Source organism: Diadema setosum, chromosome 14 (assembly GCF_964275005.1).
Source record: "Diadema setosum chromosome 14, eeDiaSeto1, whole genome shotgun sequence".
In the NCBI taxonomy this organism is placed as follows: domain Eukaryota; kingdom Metazoa; phylum Echinodermata; class Echinoidea; order Diadematoida; family Diadematidae; genus Diadema; species Diadema setosum.
Window position 1 is genome coordinate 16,765,768 of NC_092698.1, and position 19,265 is coordinate 16,785,032.

Here is a 19,265-nt window from a genome sequence, read left to right on the forward strand (position 1 = left end):
TACATTTGTATTGAGACCATACATTTTCCTGGAAATTTTGTGCCATTCAGACTCAATTTTGATGAAGTTATTAAAACGATATGTAACGGTGTCCTGTAGCATCGTGACGTGTCCATGTAGCATCGTGATAGATAAAATCTGGTCCTAAAAGACAAATGCAATAAGCTTGACCAAAATTTGATATAATATGCATAATTACTAGATTAGTCAGATAGCTAAATATCTTAAACACTCTCCTTTCCACAGTTTTACTTTTACAAGAAAATTACACAATGTGTCACTATGCTACGCGGTGTCCACCAAATGTCACAAAAAAGGACACCGCATAGCATCGTGATACATTTTGTAATTTTCTTTTAAAATTAAAACTGTGTACAGGAAATTTGAGATATTTAGCTATCTCATTCATATCTTGTAAATATGCATATTGCATCAAATTCTGGTCAAGCTAATTGCCATAATTTGTATCTTAGGACCAAATTTCAAAATATCACGATGCTACATGGACACATCACAATGCTACAGGACACTGTTACATATTGTTTAATAACTTCATCAAAATTGAGTCTGAATGGCACAAACTTTCCAGGAAAATGTGTGGCCTCAATGCAAATGCCTACAAACAATAAATGTATAACATAATTAATATTGAGTTATGCTGAAATGTATTTTTAAAATATCACGATGCTACATGGACACTGCCCCAACTTCATGGAATTACCCATTAATTGGCATTTTAACCCATTGAGGACGAGTCCCGAATACATTGCATACTTGGGCAGGTGTCTATACATAAGGGAAATGTTTGTTGTAGCAAAATCAGTCCGTCCTCAATGGGTTAAATATTCACTTCATAATTTCCTTTTCACACTTTTATTGTATGAAAACAGCAGAATTAGGCTACTTAAAAAAACAAGAAACCCACGGGTCTAGCGCTCACCTGAGTATCGCAAGTTCACCTTTCACGCAGTCACTAATCTAAATTATTCACAGCTCTACTAAAATTTGACCAGGCTTCTCAAGTAGAAGATGAAAATGTACAATAAGGGCCGAAATTTTTAAAGATTCCTTAATTTGGGGGGATTGGGGGGCCCCCTGGGGCCCTCTGGGTGGGGCATGGTGCCCATTTTGATAAATTGAGATCCTGACCCCCTAGGGATGCTACCTGCCAAGTTTGACGAAAATCCATCACGAGTGGGGCATGGTGCCCATTTTGATAAATTGAGATCCTGACCCCCTAGGGATGCTACCTGCCAAGTTTGACGAAAATCCATCACGAGGTTTTCAGGAAGAAGATGAAAATGTACAATTCAGGCCCCCATTTGGACCTTCCCAACCCCCCCCCCCCCCCTGCCCCCAAGAGGGGCACCCCTGGATTTGCTATGAACAAACTTGAAACTACAGACATTAATGTACTCACTCATAGTATTATCTTAGCTCTATAACTTCTGATTCTAGAGAAGATTTTTAAAGATTCCTTCATTTTGGGGGGTTTGGCCCCCCCCCCCCTGGGGCCCCTGGGTGGGGCATGGTGCCCATTTTAACAAATTGAGATCCTAACCCCCTAGGGATGCTACCTGCCAAGTTTGGTGAAAATTGGTCATGGGGTTCTCAAGAAGAAGATGAAAATGTATAATTTAGGCCCCATTAGGACCCCTCCCCACCCCCCTCCCCTGTGTCCCAAGGGGGGCACCCCTGATTCTGCCATGAACAAACTTGAAACTACAGTCATCAATGTACTAACTCATAGTATTAACTTAGCTCTATCACTTCTGGTTCTAGAGAAGAGGATTTTTACAGATTCCTTAATTTTGGGGGGTTTGGGCCCCCCTGGGGGCCCCCTGGGTGGGGCATGGTGCCCATTTTAACAAATTGAGTTCCTAACACCCTAGGGATGCTACCTGCCAAGTTTGATGAAAATCGGTCTTGGGGTTTTCAAGAAGAAGATAAAAATGTAAAGAGTTTACGCACGACGGACGACGCACTACGCACGACGGACGCCGGACTAAGGGCGTTCGCAATAGCTCACTTGAGCCTTTGGCTCAGGTGAGCTAAAAAATTGTACAAAAATCCAAACTGTAATTTAACCCAGCAATGATCAAACTGACTCAAAGGTAGGAAAGCATGAAAGTTGCTAGAGTATCAACAATAAGCGAATGAAAGTACACACACATAATGTTGCAAATGTACGCTGATAGTACACCACAAGGTGGCCTGTACTTCATCGAAAGAAGAATCAGAACTGAGATTCTACAAGAATTCTGCGAGAATCTGCTTAGCACTAGTTTGTTGAGTTGAATAGTCAAGCTTTTACTTTTGGAAATGAATAACAACTCTTCATCCTTTTAAAGAAACTGGTACAAAATACATTATTTAATTCCAGTCAATCTAGGCATGTAAATGTGGTGTACCTAGAATTTTCTCACTTTACTTGGATCCTACATACCACGTATATTAAATTGGACTTAATTCGTCAGAAAACAATGACCGAGTTATCTCTTCTTGTGATACAGTTGCCTGCAAAATTTGTCCCCTTGGCCTGGACAATAGTTTTTTGTTTTGTTTTTTTTTACTGAAAGTTAGTTAAAAAACAAAAATGAATAAAAAAATAAAAACAATTTGAATTTAAGACAAAAAACCCCTTCAATTTATGGCCTACCCGAGAGAATCAATAATCAAACAAGTTAAACAAGTGAATGGCTTAATTGTTGTAAACCCCAACTACATGCAGTTCATATTTTTTACACCAATATTGCTTATCAACTCATCAATGATGTGATACTTGTAGCATCATTTGTAATATCTGCTAAACTAGCTGTGTTAAAGATTCACAATCTGGGAATGTGTTTAAACTTAATCAGATCTTCCAAGTTAGTTCTGATTGACCCAACCAACATTCAGACAAGCACAGGTGAAATCCAACACAAATGACATTGTCATTTTGACATTGCTCTGCGCACCATTCCCTCCAACAAAGAGATTTCACGAGAGGGGAAAAAAAAGCATTGTGAAAATAGCTTTTATTTCTCTCCATGTAACTGATTTCACATTTCATTTTTTTTTTTTTTTTTTGAGGAACCTTGGTGTAGGTTTTTTTATGCATCATTCACGGGACAAATATTAAATATCTTATTCTTTCGAGATTTCTTTTTACATTCCATTGACATTCAAGAAAATGCTCCTAGACCATGCACTGAATTTACAATCAATTTAAAGAAGCCACATGGATGATTATGGTCTTTAGCTGCCTAACGTTACAGTGTAGGACTCTCATTGTAAAGTCTCACGCTTTCATTCAAGATTCCATTTTTCCAATACTTTACATTACAATATAACTTACCACCTTTTATTTGTTTTATTTTGGGTTTTTTTTCACTTTCTTTCATCACATTAAATTTATATTTATTTTATCATGAAACGGCAATTTCATGGAAAAAAAAAGAAGGTGACATATTCATTTCATGTGTCTAGGCCTACAGGCATTTGTAAAATTGGGGGCAACGAACGGCTCAAGACCTATGAATGTAAGACTACTCAACGATGCAAAATGATGCTTTTGACTTACAATAATATTAACCTCTCCTAGAAAGAACTCCACTTTTGAGTGCGGTGGGTACACATGCCTGACGACCGCACGGCGTATAAAAAGCGTGACAATGCTCTAGCAGCAAGCTAGCGACTCGCTGATTCCACTGAGCCCCAGCCCGACCGCCTACTGGATGGGGTATGTTGCCTTGATCGTGCTCGTAATAACAACTTATGAGGAAAGAGCTGAATGACGAATTAAAGCCCTTTCTAGAATTTGACGAATTCCAGGGGTGATGTTCTCTTCCTCTACCACCACAGCATCTCCCGATCCCGACACAAATTTCGACGAACGTACCGTGGTTTCAGCTTTCGCAACATTGTACAGTGTACATTTATCACACCATGTCGCGACACACAACACGTGCAAATCACCTTGAAATAGGGACTTTTATGTCCATAGTGTGGCACGTAGACACGAACACAAGATCAGCTGATCCACACATGCTATCGTTCGCTTGTAATTTTCCACGAAATGTACACTAGACGTGAGACGGAGTGTACGCCTATTCATGTGTTATGTTGCTGCCCTATCCGGGAGGCGTAATTCTCAACCGTGGTAAATACAGAGATCTGAACATATTTTATTCTTCTTTTCTTTAAATTCATTATTCCTAGCATCACGGAAAGTCGCACTTTGTTCATAACAGGTGGAATACTAAGTAAAGAGACTGTACAGTACTGGTTGAGGTGGGGATTCATGTTTTGAACATTCCTAAGTGAGATAATGAAAAGCCTCTTTTGAAATATGAAAGAGAATGTAATCTTAAGAAGGATTCAACGTTTATTTGATGAAAATTGGTTTTCAAATGGCTGAGATATCCAAAAAAGTGTTAATAATAAAAGGCGACATGCCACAACTTTATTAGGATCTCTTTGTTTCACCTTGTTTTTGGATATCTCGGCCATTTCAAAACCGATTTTCAACGAATAAACTTTTGATACCCCTTAGAACTGCATGCTCTTCGACATCTCATAGAGTGGTTTCTGAATATCTCGCAAAACGTTAAAAGCTAAATCCTCACCTCGACCAGAACTGTACACACCGATCCAGGGGCGGATCCAGGAATTCCGTAAGGGGGCGGGGGGCGCGGGCGGGGGCATTGTTACAAAATTAAAGGGGGCGCTCGCGCCCCCATTCGTTTCTTTTTATTTCTTTGGTTGGGGCCGTGAGTCCCCGCCTTGATCCGGTAATGTAAGGACTTGGTATAACTTTTTTCTTTTTTTTTTTTGGGAAGGGGGGGGGGGGGGGGGAGGGCAGGCTTACGTGGATCGATTTTCGAAGAAGAAAAATCAAGTACGAGTATCATTAGGCATTGACATTCTTTATGATTTTGAAGGTCAATACAATCTTGTACATGTACAAATGTATATATTATGTCAAAGTGATTTGTCAGAATTAAAGGACTGTAATTTTAACATAATTCAAGCTATAGTATGACTATAGTCATAAATTAATTCAGAGTATTATAGCATCGCATGGAAAGCCTTTGTGTTTGTCCAAGAAATGCAAAAGGGATCTACTTTATAATATAGGCCTACAGGTCTTTACAGCGGAAGCTCGTCAGCAGGAGTAGACATTCATGTTCTCATGACTTTGAAGGTCATAGGGTCATGCCAGACAAGCAAGTGAATGTCAGAAATCCATCAGGAGTTAGATAAAGTTTGTAATTGGTTCAAAGTAAATAAACTAATTGTTAATTTTGTTCAGACAAATTATGTTTTATTTCACCGTAATTTTTGTGATGATAGATATATTTTTGATAATGTGTTATGTTCTATGGATTCTGTTCCTTTAAAGAAAGTTGATTCGGTTAATTTTCTTGGTGTTTAGGCCCTATATTCAGAGTAATATGCATTGGGATGTACATATAACGAATGTAGCATATATTATAAGGCATCTAAATGTGTAGGCATCATATAAAAAATGAAAAATATTCTTTCGGAGTTTGCACTGTTTTTTCTTTTTTTTTTGCTGAATAATACATGCTTCCGTATTTTAATTACATGGGGCAAATATAATCAAACAAAGTTAGAAGTTGCAGAAAAAAAGCATTACGTACTGGAGTATATGTACTGGTAGTCATAACCTTGCTCATTCGGCTCCTCTTTTTCGTAAATTTAATACTTTGAATATATTTGATTTGTATACTTATAATACCGCTGTTATGGGATTTTATTATTTCAAAGATATGTTACCTCATAATATTTCATGTATGTTTTGCACTAATAATGAAATTCACAAATACAATACACGAAATTGCAATAGATTTCATATGTAGGTATATAGTAAAAACAAATCTGGTTTCAAACTCCGTACGTCACCAATTTCCATTAATCTGGTATTCGATTCCTAGAGATATTTGCTCACGCAATATAGCCTGTCCTAATTTAAGACATTTTTGAAAATATACCTCCTAGCAAATCAAACATAGTCAATCTATCATTTGTCTTATTGGTTTTTGTTTTGTTTTGTTATGTTATGTTTTTGTTGTATTTGTTGGTTTTCTGTCCATGTCTACACTTGTACCTTAAAAATCAGTTATTTTGTGCATACTCATACATAGGGGAACTTACTTTACAAGGCCTTCTTGGCTTTATTCAAGTTCTCTTTTTTCATTTTCACAGATATATGTAAATGACTGATTATCTTTTTGTTCTGTATTGTAAAATTCAATACTGTTGTTATTGTTCTATCAGAAAATGAGATGAATAAACGAATTGAATTGAATTGAATTGAATTGAATGTAATTTACGTAGTTGGCGCCTATACGATAGATTGCCACCAATTAGTAGCGTGGTCTTATCAGCTACAGAAGACCATGTAAAGCCTTTGAGCTTCTGAAAGAATCACTACAAGTGAATCATGCAGTAAAGCACCTGTTGCGTGTGGACTTTATTGATGGCCCATGATTTTTAGAAGCATTTCAAGGTCAAGTCATTAATATTCCAGTGAACAATAAAGTAGATGATAATATGCATCGTGAAGAAGAGCACATAATACTAATAGGCTCCCTATATAGAAAATAATGATAGGCTGCTAATTTCATAATTCTTGAGAAATATTAAGCAATGAAAAAGTTCTAAAACGCATATTTGCATGCAGAGGAAGAATGTAGGGATAAAGTCTTTTATAAAATTTGGATCACTAGGAGGCCTAAATTTTGAACAAGGTCACTATCATGCAATAAAAGTGCACTAAAATATGTATAACAGTTTAGTCTTATTGCAAATATCACAGGGCTAGGACTTTTCATCTTGAAGGTGTGGAAATCTAAACCCCATATACAATGTTATGATACGTGATGGTGATTTTCGGTGGCATCTTTACTGTTTAACATTTTGGTAGCAAAAAAAAAAGAAAAAAAAAAGAAGAAAAAAATCCAAGATAATAAACAGGTAAATTATGTCTATCAAAACACACAAACTGATGCCTTTCCAAGGAGTGGACGAAGGGTAGGGCCTATTCTAGGATCCGTGACCTGAACTTGGCACATGTTTTACTTTTCGGTAACTTTGAGGGCGCTCTCCGTAAAAATGGTATGCACAAAATCAATGTGCTGATTTTTCGCAGAACATTACGGAGCAAATCAAAGTCTTTAACAGCATATCAAAACCTAAGGTGATAAAATATTGAAGATATTATAAGCCTCTTTATGAAAGATTTTGAAATTGACATTTACCACTATTTTCGGTGACCTCGCGGCTGCGCGTTAACAAAATGTCACGTTCGCATCACAGTCAACTTGTGCTGAAGGAGGATAAATTTCTTTGAATTTTCAGATAATGAGCCCTGTTGCATAAAAACCCACTCAATCAAAGATGCGTATTTTTTGTTAAACTCATTTGTTGGAATGCGCATTGGTAGCTTTGTGAGGCTGTACATCTGAGAGGCCAATGGACATTGGGGCATTTGTTTTTGGTTGTTGTTGTTGTTGTTTTTTTTGCCAGACACTGGTGAATATCATCGAAGGGGGTCGGGTGACAAGCATTTTGATGATTTGACATGGATTTACCCGCATACTCGATTATGACATGTTTAAGAATAAAAAATAAAAGACGAAGAAGAAATATAATTATTTTAAGATAACGCAGTGTTCAAAACTATTTGGCAAGTTGTGTGATGACATCATCAACTCACTCATCTACACAAACATGGCCGGCGGAACCGGGGGACCAGGGGAGCTCGCCCCCCCCCCCCCCCACTTTTTGTGCACCATGCAAAGGAATACATAAGGTGTCACCACTTTAGGCCCCCCCCCCCACTTTTTTTTTTTTTAATCCCTGAAGTGCGTAAGTGGCACTACAATAGAAAGAAATAGATAGAGACCTTGAACTTGAAGTGTGAGCTCCGCCGGCCCTGCATACGGCTAAAGTAAATCATATTGACTGTTCAAGAACTCTTCTGTGAAAATTAGCGAATCTTCACAATCTAACAACTCTCCTTACTTATATTCGATTTTAATCAAAATAAAGTTTCACTGTTTAGGCCTTATCACACTAGTTCTATACATGCGATGTGGTGACGTGACCCAGTGGAACGCCATCTGGTCGACACAACAGATTTTCGGTGATCGAGTGAATGATTACGCTTTGCAAATTCTTCCAGCGGGAAACCTCTCTCACATGCTTGTCCCTGTTTCGAATAATATGGCCAGGGAGGTGTGTCTCTCATATCCTCTGCAATTTAGTTCGTACAATGTATTAGCTGCAGCCTGTTAGATTATAGCACAAACCAAATCAAATCATGACAGTGGTATAGGTCCTATGGACTCGAAAGGCAGATTGGGTAAAATGGAAGCAATTATCGCTTCGTTTGACTGCTTCAAGACGTCATCCAATTAGTTTCATATAGTAAAATGTTATACACTTTCTGAACTCCTTTACACGTCATTTCAAGCTTTATTTTGCAATAGAGGCATGATATCACACAAAAAGACACAACGGCGTTAGGATGAATCGACATCCCGCGCGGGCAACCCCCTCCGTTTGACCAACCTGTGTATAACAAACTGATCCTTTAGAATGTATTATGGCTTCACGAGATCAAGACAACACCAACATTATCATTATCATTATTTTATTAATGCTTACCGCTCCATGGTCGTCTGTTTCCTGTATCACAAAGTGACATCGAAAAATCTCGAAGGAATCGATGGCTTGACCGAAACACTGCGCTGATTTTGTGCTGCATTGCTGATACTCAACATTAGATAGATTTTCGCTTAATATGATTTCAAGACGCAGGTTGGGCGTCTTTACAGCCTATTAAGTTAACAGACCTCTAATGGGCTTCCAGCCAGCGGCGTTATATACAGCACTGGAACAGCAATTTTACTGGCGATAAGTTGGTTCTATAATCATGGTATCATGCATTTTGCAGCTACTCTCCGTATAGAAATAAAAGGCTTTCCTTGTGACATATAAGACTCATGTACTTCAGGTTGTTGGACAGATACTCCCCTATCAACTCTGAAATACCAATAAACCAAACGGACTACTAGTATACAGCACGGGAAATGAATCAAACGCAAGGTCCAAATTCCATGGGACCTCCAGTATACCATCAATGTCCCTTCAAATTGCATTTTGATAGCGTGCTTATTGTTCGTTGATATGCGGGGTCCTTGATTATCACAATATCTACAATGACAATGAGTTATAACAAGTTTAGTTGTATTAATGTACAGAGTAACTGAGTTTGAATTGTGTTCAAGTCAAATTTACTTTGGAGCATATAAACTTTAACCGAATGCAGTAAAAGTCCCATCAAACTTAAAGTTTAGGTCGAAAACTTTACTATCGATGATTAGCTTGTAGTTTAGCGTCGTGTGGACGCACTCGAGAGTCGAAAACTTTTACTATCGATGATTAGCTTGTAGCTTAGCGTCGTGTGGACGCACTCGAGAGTTAGATCCACGAGACCGCTCAGTAGATAAGTGCTCCAACTGGAGCTACAAAACCAAAGAGCTATAGGCCTGTAGGTCTACATAGTTACTATTATCAATACCTTACTGCAAATATCATTGTTGATAAAAAGTATGGAGAAATCCCACAAAGCACATGTATGCAGGGCTCGACATTAGCGGATGGCCCTGTGGCCCGGGGACACTAGTTAAAAATTGATGTCAGGCCACCAAATTTCGAAAACGGCTATCTTTTGGTGGCCCGAATAGGCAACTAAAGTTACTTTTGTTTTCTGAGATGGTAGCCTTCTTTGGCATTGACGTGACCTGACCTCCAGTGAATTGATGAGTGTTTTTAAACTTTACCATCGGAGGTAGGGTTTGCATGACATCTTACAGAGTGCATTGTGGCTGGATTGGGCCGGGTCGGGTGGTGGGATGATCTACATCTATATTTATATGTACAGGGTATGTGTGTGGGGGTGTGAGTGTATATGTGTTGGGATGAGTATGTGTGGGGTGTGTGTGTGGAGGGGGGGGGGGAGGGAGGGAGGGAGGGAGGGAGGGAGGGAGGGAGGTGTAGTTTGTGTGGAAGTTCAAGTTATGTTTGGGTGAGGTGGATTTTCTCGCCCCCTGATTTGGCTTGCTCCAGTCTCGGCAGTGCACACACCTTTTTCAGTTGGAAGGGAGGATGAAACTGCTAATTGGTCACCCATTATTTTGTTTACTTGTTTGTTTGTTATATTCTCCTTCCCCATCTCGGATTATCGCTCTTGAACAAGTTCTGATTTGTATATGGTAACTTAATGTTCTGCCTTTTTTGTTCTTTTTTTACAATTCCTCAACGTTGTTCAGTGATTACGTAATTCTAATCAAGTTGATTGTTGTAAATATTGTGATTTTGTATAATTTTTCAATAAAACATAAATTAAAAAAAAAAAGTTACTTTTGTTTTTATATGGGGCCATCTTCATTCCTCTTTCGGGCCACCAAAATTTCCGCAGGTTTCAAGATTTTAGTGGCTCACGAGCCACCAGAAAATGTAGTTAGTGTCAAGCCCTATATACATTATAATAGAGCATATATTATGGGCTTATATATTTCCTTCTGATCCAATGCAGATACTAGTAGATAGATTCAACCAGTTGCATGTAATCTCTCTCCAATACAAGATATAGGCTACCCGACCATGTAAAAATGGTTAATTTCGCTAGCGCGAGTATTTTTTTTTTTTCGCGCTCGGCTGGGTAAGACGAATTTCGCGATTTTTTAATTCCGCGGAATCAAAACATTTATTAGTGGAACATGATTTATGATGTGCAAGAAAATCGCATGTTTGTTTTTTTTTATTATTATTATTTTCGCGCTGGTTTCTGGTAGCGCGTTATATGCGCGGAAATTTCCACTTTTACAGTACAGTGAAACTCTGAGTCGCCAATTCAATCATGAAAAGACGTCTGCAGCAGAATTCTTGCGGATTTCACCAAATTCACGTGGGAGGAGTGGGTGATTTAGCAATATATAAATTATTATACATAAATGCACATAATATTTATCTGACACATAATGTTCGTATTTGCAAAAAAAAAAAAAAAAATGGGTATATAGTAGCACTACTAGTAAAGGCATACTCGCGCTTAACCAATCTGCCTTGAATGAGCAACTGCAGTCATGAAGACAGCCTTAGCTTCCACAGCATGCTGATAAAAGATGACGAAGGCAAAACAAAAACAAAAAGAAAAGAAGAGGAGAGGAAACAAAAAAATATTAAATCCTTTATCTTAAAGTGGAAGTCACTCGGCGCTGTGTTCAAGCTGACGTTATTGATGAGACTTGAGAGTATTAAAAAGCCATGCGAATGGACCGATGGAAGTTTTCATTAAATTCGGTCCCAAAATAAGTCACATTTTGAGTTTTTACCTTAATTGCTTGTTTGAAACGGAAATGTGAGTATCATTATTATTGTTGTTGTTATTATTATTATTATTATTATTATTATTATCATTATTATTACCGTGCTTATATAACATCGCTAATATTCCTTATACACGCAAGTAGCATGGATACCAAAAACGGCGATGACGTCATACCCTCACAACGCTGTATTCGTCTTATTAAAAAAAAAAAAAAAAAACCCAAATAAATAGGCTTAGGTGTAAAACTCCCATAGGCATATGTATATATATATATATATATATATATATATATATATATATATATATATATATATATATATAATTATATAATTATGAAACAATACTTAAATACATCCTTCTTGAGAAATGATAATATCGTCCCCTTGACAAGTCGTTATTGCTAATCGTCTAATCTTCGCAGCTCTGGCTTATATTGCGATGAAGATGTGAGAGAAGTAAAATGTCACTGATTCATGTCAAACAATAAAGGAGTATTACATTGAAGAATTCTGGTGGACAACCAAGTGGGAAGACGTGACATAAGTTTCTCTACCTAATCAGCATTGATTGTGGCTGTGAACGATACCACTCTTTAACGGAAAATAATGAAGCCTTGCATTCCCATAAAATTATGTCTTTCTTTGATATCTGCTTTACTACATTCTCGGTAACTTTATCATTATCAACATCTTCAGTGATTTTTTTTTCTTCTATCGTTTGATACCGCACTTAATTGAGAGCCAGCGTTACTCAGCATGGAGATGATTTTCACTTTAATTGATAATAATGATTTTATCTTATCAAAGGGCCAGAGAACAAAATGATGCAAAGTGTCACCACCTGTCATGTTTCTCAGAATGAGAAAGAGATGACACCACTAAAGCTTTGAATGGAAATCGTTCACAGGTGCCACATTGTCTTTACCCAGCTCTGATGTCAACTGCATTCACGTTTAAAATATTGTAGAATGGAATAATACATTTAGAACAAAGCCTGCTTGATTCTGCAAAGATTTATGTGGTTGATAGATTTATGTGGTTGATAGATTGGCCAGCTGTGCCGAAATAAGCTGGCAGCTGCATCAACAGGTTGTAAGCGGGAATTTGTCCCTCAAATCAGAGATCTATACGGGGGGAAAGAGACTTGGGCTGTATACTGCATAAAAGTTGAGATCAAACATGAATGGGTCAGAAAATATTAAAAGCATAAGTCTCTGGATACTCAATTGTGATTGGTTGATGCCTGACTTATGTTTGATTTCGGCCCCGTTTTATCAAAAGATAAAATCAATTGTAAATTTCCTTACCACACAGGCTGATAAAAACAATTTTACATAAAACAGGGCCTTTATCTCTCTTTTTTTTTTTGCAATAGGGCCCAGCTCAAACATCACAATGCATGCAGTCATTATACCATGACAGTTTGCATGCTAAAAAGATGAAAGTTCCTTCCCTGGTTGTGTCCTCCATAAAAGCGCAATGCCACGGCAGATTCAACTTTTAACTGATATTCGTAAAATTGGGCGAACAGGACGGAAGATGTCTCTCCAAATTCGGACTGAAATCATAAAGTTTGGAAATTCTAAAGTATCACACTTTTTAACGAACATTGATATTGGTCGCAAGTTCACACGTGTGGATGATGCATGCTCCACTTAGCTGATGTGTTGACATCATCTATATACAACTCGTATCTTTTGACGTATGGAGGAAAATATTAATTGCCAAAACAGCTTTAGGTCGATTACTAATAGGAACTATAGGCCTACATCATTTTCTCTTATAATTCATAATTGCTATATACAGACTGATGCAGGGCTTGATCCTATTTTTTTCTCTCTGATCTTTGCGTTTCAAATGTTGATGGCCCGAAATGAAAGAAACTAATTACAAAAAAGAGTCATTGGCTGCCCAATCGGGCCACCGAAAGATGGTCTCTTTGGAGTGTGATGGCCCGGTATATTAGCGGGCCCGGTATATTAGCGGCCCCGGGATACGGGGACACCGCTTATGTCGAGCAATGGAATACAACTCAGTGAAAATATTGACGATTCTTTCGAATTTTATTTACAATTTCACCTCAAAAAAGAAAGAAAACGAAAACAGCGTAGAGAATTGTGTTAAGGTCTTTGGGAACTTTGGGAGGCGATGACGTATCACCGCATTTCATTCTTCGCACGTGTAGACTCGTTACCACTCTAACACCGTTTCATGCAATCATCATTGCGGACTTTTGATATAATGCCACGAATATATCTTCTTCGTTAGACGAGTTTTGATATGGTCTCTGTCACTCTGCTTGATTTCATTCTTTTTATCTTTAGAAACTTGAAACATGGCGTGACATTTTATGCAATCAAGGCTGATATGTCTCGAATATTCGCCGCAACACATTGCAACACTGAGATACATGGTTGTAAACTATAAAACTATAGACTTATTGTCACATACCCTGTGAGAAGCAATTAAACTGTCTCGACATAACCAAAGGTTGGATGTACTTTTGAAGAAAACAGTAAATAAATTCATTTCAATCTATAGGACTAAACGTACATCCGGTACTCCTGTGCGATGTAAAAAAATACAGTTACTGTGAGGACATTTTAAACATTTTTCATTTCTTGCAAATCAGTGACCAGTCATTTTCTCTTTCTTTTGACTCAAAACTATAATGGTCTCATTGATTGCCGATAGACCCGTTTCTGTAATTCATTACAATTTATGGATGTTTCTTTGCCTACAGCCTATTACCGAGCCATTTCCTTCACATTTTAAGCTCCTTAGGCAGGAATTCACTTAGTCGTTGCTTGGTCGGGCCATGGACCCTACTAGGGTCCATGGTCGGGCAAACCACCGGCAAGCTTTGTAAGGGCAACTTTTATAGTGAACAAAACATTACTATAGTAATAATAGTTTTATGCACCTTATTTTCTGCTATCACAAATTAGTGATGTCTATTACTGTGTTCTTGTCGAAAAATGAAATAAAAATTGAAATTGAAAAATTTGAAATTGAATCTGAATACATTGCAGAACCGGTCTATTCGAAGTAGCAATAGAGGGCAGGAATATAGATCAAATAATATAATATGATCAACACATGCAGGGCCAATCAATTCTGTGTCTCACCTCTCTGGTATGAGGAGTCGCGAGGACACAACCATCGGATAGGAAGTCTTTTTTTTTTTGTCCCCCAGCCAGAGTCACGGGTGTATACGTGCAGACAGTCCAGTCGCCCTCACGGAGTATGACAGCATTGATAAGTATCCCTATCCCTGGTTCTATGCACAGAACTTTCTTTCCTTCTCCTCCGTTTGGATTTTTTTCTGCCTTTTCTGTGTTTTGTGTTTTACTTTTGACCCCGGTTACCTCCACCTAAAAAAAAAAAAAAACCCTGACGGTAATGCGTGTCTTTCAATTGCTGTGAATTTGACACGCTTGGGGCATGCCATAATTATGGTTTTGTTGTTGTTGTTGTTGTTGTTGTTGTTGTTGTTGTTGTTGTTGTTGTTGTTTTTGTTGTTGTTGTTGGGTTTTTTTTTCTACATTTCCCATACAGGATGGATCATTATGTACATGTAGGACGCAAAAGTACGCAAACAAGGTGCCTGACAGCTCCTTCTAATATAAAGTAGGATATGAATATCGTTTGCACAAAAATAACACCTTCATTGGTCTTTGATATACCTTGCAGCGGTATAGGTTTCAAAACTTCTCTAGTTGAGTTTAGGCCTACATACTTCCACACTCGCCTAAAAAACCAAGCCTACATAAATCTAGATTGAACTTATGGTTTTGTTTTGTTTTTCTGAAAACCATGATGCATTTTTTTTTTCTTTCTTTCTTTACAAAAAGCACGTGGCACGAGCATGGGGAAAATTTTTCCTCCCATCGGCTTTGAGATTACGTAACAGGGTCCGGAATGTCAAGTCAACTCAACAGTTAGTCTTGATTCTCAGGCATAATTTCAACATACACACACAAACAGACACTCCTCATAGAATACAATGCATAGCAGGGAGGTGAGGGAGGTGAGACTCTCACCTCCCTATACTCATAGCTCCTTGTACAGCACTATCTCTCCGAAACACAGCTAATAACATTACTGAATGACATAACACTCCAGTCCGAGGTCATTTCGAAGATAAAATTGGACGAAATGCGTTGCGGAATGGTCCACCTACCGAATGTCACTGATAAGACGACTAACTTCAGGCATGCTTCAGGTAAATAAATCGATACCATCAATAAAACGAGACTAGTCACTTTTGTCTCACCTCCCTGATATCATGCAGCACAGTGTATAAACAGGAAACAAAAAACCGGCGAGGTGCCTACACTCGTCCTAATGTATTAAAAATGTTTAACTTGCTTTGGACCCTGTGCACGTGCATGGAATATTAATCATGTAGGCCCTACACTTACACTGCACTACATTGCGGAGTTTTACTGGTCTCTGTCTTGGATGATTATCCAATCGCTCCTGCATGTTAGAATTTATGAGAAAGTTACCAATCCACAGTTCGGATTCCCAGGAGTCGTCTGCAAATACGCACCCGGTACAACGACTGTCGGAACTTGGGCTATTGGGTTTTGTTTGCACAGGTCAACCTACTCGGCTATATAGGCTAATTATGTCATGTTATGTGTTATGTTAAGTCATGATCATGAATGTTTATAGCCTTCATTTAAGTTTTTTGTTTTTTTTTTTCTTTCCCCAAGGTATATTCTTGAATCCACAAAAAGCAAAAAGGTGGCATATTGGGGTATTATAGACGCCTAATTACAGCTAAAAACAGAGATTATATAACTTCAAATTCATGACCGATGATGACTTCCAGCAGAAAGTGAAGATGAAATCATGCAAATAAAAGCAAGGAGTTAAGTGTCTTATATAAGCTAGTGGGCAAATAGCAATAACTTGCAGGCAGACAGACATGCAGACAAACACACGAACAGGCAGTGACACATGATAGACAACGATAGTTTATAAGTTATCGTGGTTATACTATAGGTATAAAGGGCTGACTGGCTGGATAGATATACAGAGAGAGAGAGAGAGAGAGAGAGACAGACAGACAGACAGACAGACAGACAGAGAAAGAAAGAGAGAGAGAGAGAGATACAGACAGACAGACGGACAGCTCAGTCGACATACAGCCAGCCAGCCAAACAGAGCTATGGAGTGTGGAGAGCCCGTTTATTGCATTGGATTTCCTGTGAGATGCGCGTGCCCAACAAGCCCATGTCGCTCCCCGCCAAACCTGCCCTTGCCCTTCCCTCGATCGTGTCGATGGTCCTCGCGTCGTCTGGATCTGGGGAACAAAATACACAGCACTTTACTGGTCACGGGTCCCACCCTTCCCACCTCCCTGGTCCCACCATTGCCATTGAATTTAGATATATATGGATGATGCACCATCATTTCTATTTTCTAGAATTACATTGGCGCCGCTGTGGCATCCCATATATTCTGTCTATGTTTGTATCACCTCCACTAAAATAAATAATGGACTCTGACACGAGAGAGTCGACAGCATCGGGAGCACAAAGTTATTTCTGTAATAACTCCGGTTAATATGATGAGACATGATCAATTTAATTCATCATATCAGTGGAGTACAACAGACGTTCTGGATATAGAAAATGCAAAGATTCACTCCTACACCTCATTGTGGCATGTACTTTACCAAAACGAGAAGAAGAGGTGTAGAAGAAAAAGATGACGATGATCGACAATGAAGAAGAAGAAGAAGAAGAAGAAGAAGAAAAAAAAAACAGCACGAGGGTGAGGATCGAGGAACAACCCATGGCATGGGGGCGAGAATAGTGAGAGAAAAATATTAGTGATCACTTACTTTGAACTGCGTGACTTGGAAATAAAAAGAGAACAGGAGCGGCAAACGTGACTTCTTTGTCGACAAACTTCAGCCTGGGCGTCTCGTCGAGCCGAGCTAGGCAATAGGCCTCTGTGTCTGACAGAAAATATTTGGACTACCAGTCCTTTTTACTAGTCCCTGCAAGATCGAGTATGGGACAGCGACGTGTGGGGGAACGGTGCGAGCGCGAGCGAGGTTCGGCCAGGATCTGCAGTTCAATGAGTGAGCAGTGGAATATTACCAGACATAGGCTGCTCCAATAGCAACAGCGCGCCATAGCAGACGATTCGGAATCTCATTCGCGGAGGATATTACCGCTAGTCTGCTGTCCAGCACGTACATCGAATTCGGTGTTTGGACATGTGCAATGATGTTCTTGCTGGTGTAGGTCCAAATATCAACCAAAGCTTGTCTACATTGTATTAGAGCAATGTAGGGGGTAACAATAAAGAAATGACAATTTTTAAGTTTTTTTTTTTTTCATAAAATGATTACAAAAGTCATGACAAGTCACAGGGCAATCTTACTCATCATAAAAACAAGATTGATCTGGAGATTACAGTAATAAAGCGCAAACCTAATATTTACACTGACGCCAGCGTTGGTGTATAGTGACACCGAAAATCAACCATTACTATACCTTTAACGATAATTGCTTTTGGCAAATGAATCTGGAGAAAAAGCCTAGAGATCATCTTATTTCTTTGCGTCAGTAAAACAATTCGTACTCTTAATTGATATTTCATATGCATCATGATGAATACTAGTACATTAATATAACGTAGAATGAGAAAGAGCGAGATATCAGAGGAGGAATTTACAGAGAGACTGTCTCGTGTACCCAGCATCAACTAAACAGTAATGGACTTTAATGGAGATTACTGCTTGCTGAAAATTGTATAGATCAAACCATAATCATAATATTATGATCATGGTCAAATATTGCGTATAAAGTACCGATATACTGAATGAAAGAGTACAGTGGATTAACAGTTTACTGAATCAATGCTTATAATAAAGAAGTCGATATTCCTTGTGGTGATCGCGTACATTCATACGCAGATAAGCATAATAAAGTTTTCACATAAAAGGGGCGGGGCCGACACGACATGAAGATCTTAGCCTTTGTCAAAGGCAGTCTAGTTGCAGTTTCCAGAAGTCGATCGTCACGCGATACGTCCTCGCGTTGTTGCGACTCATCGCTCTTCCGACGAGTATAAAGGTCTTTGAATAAAAGACCAGGAAGAACAGAACGTAATCTATGATACGATTCGGCGTTACGAATACTATAGTGCACTTCAGTGCCATGAGATTACGTAATCGACTGTCCCTGTTGTCTGCCGATAAGCCCCCTTTTCAAGGGATCCAGGGAGTCAATCGAAAGAGCTTCTGCATCATGCGGCTTACTTATAGATGGCGCTATTCCACGGATCTGAGGACCCCCAAAAATGTGTGACGGGTAGTCGACTACCCAAGACCAGAATAAATTCAGTATTCAGGCGGTGAAAGGATCAAAGCAGATCCTTAGAATCGCGCCATCTATTGACGAGCAACCAGAGAATAAAAAACCACGGCATGGCCAGGGAGGTACACCTTCCTTGTGTGGCTCACTTATCTCTATAATTCCATAGAGATCATCGGCTATGGCAAGACGTCGCATGCAAGACTAAGGATCTAGTTGCATTATGGTTCTTTTGTTTTCATTTCTTCTTCTTCCTTTTTTATAGTTTATTCAACTTGATAACATTCAAGGAGACTGCTCCAACTGTCCAAGGAGGTATAGAATCCTATATATTCAAATATGTCTCCACTTTGATTTGCCTCTGTCGAGTGATCAAATAATTTCAATGGATGCAGAGAAGTGAGACTCCTGCCTCTCTGTTGTACTGCCAACCTTAACAGTTCATGTAAATCAAACTTGATCATAAATTTCATGAGCGAATTTAAATGGATTTGCACTATTGCTCGTTGCAGATTTTGT

At 38.7% G+C, this 19,265-nt stretch overlaps 1 protein-coding gene across 2 annotated transcripts in view; it reads right to left on the bottom strand.

Annotated features, from left to right (window-relative positions):
• LOC140237439 (cysteine sulfinic acid decarboxylase-like) overlaps nucleotides 1–17,359 on the bottom strand; it is a 49,735-nt gene extending 32,376 nt beyond the window's left edge. Inside the window, exon 1 of one of the 2 annotated variants that reach the window (XM_072317364.1) lies at nucleotides 17,264–17,359. The gene's annotated coding sequence lies outside the window, so the exon portion shown is untranslated. Of the gene's footprint in view, nucleotides 1–3,565; nucleotides 3,724–17,263 lie in introns of those variants that run through there. The other variant, XM_072317365.1, reaches the window with a different exon arrangement.
• Nucleotides 17,360–19,265: the final 1,906 nt, after the last annotated feature.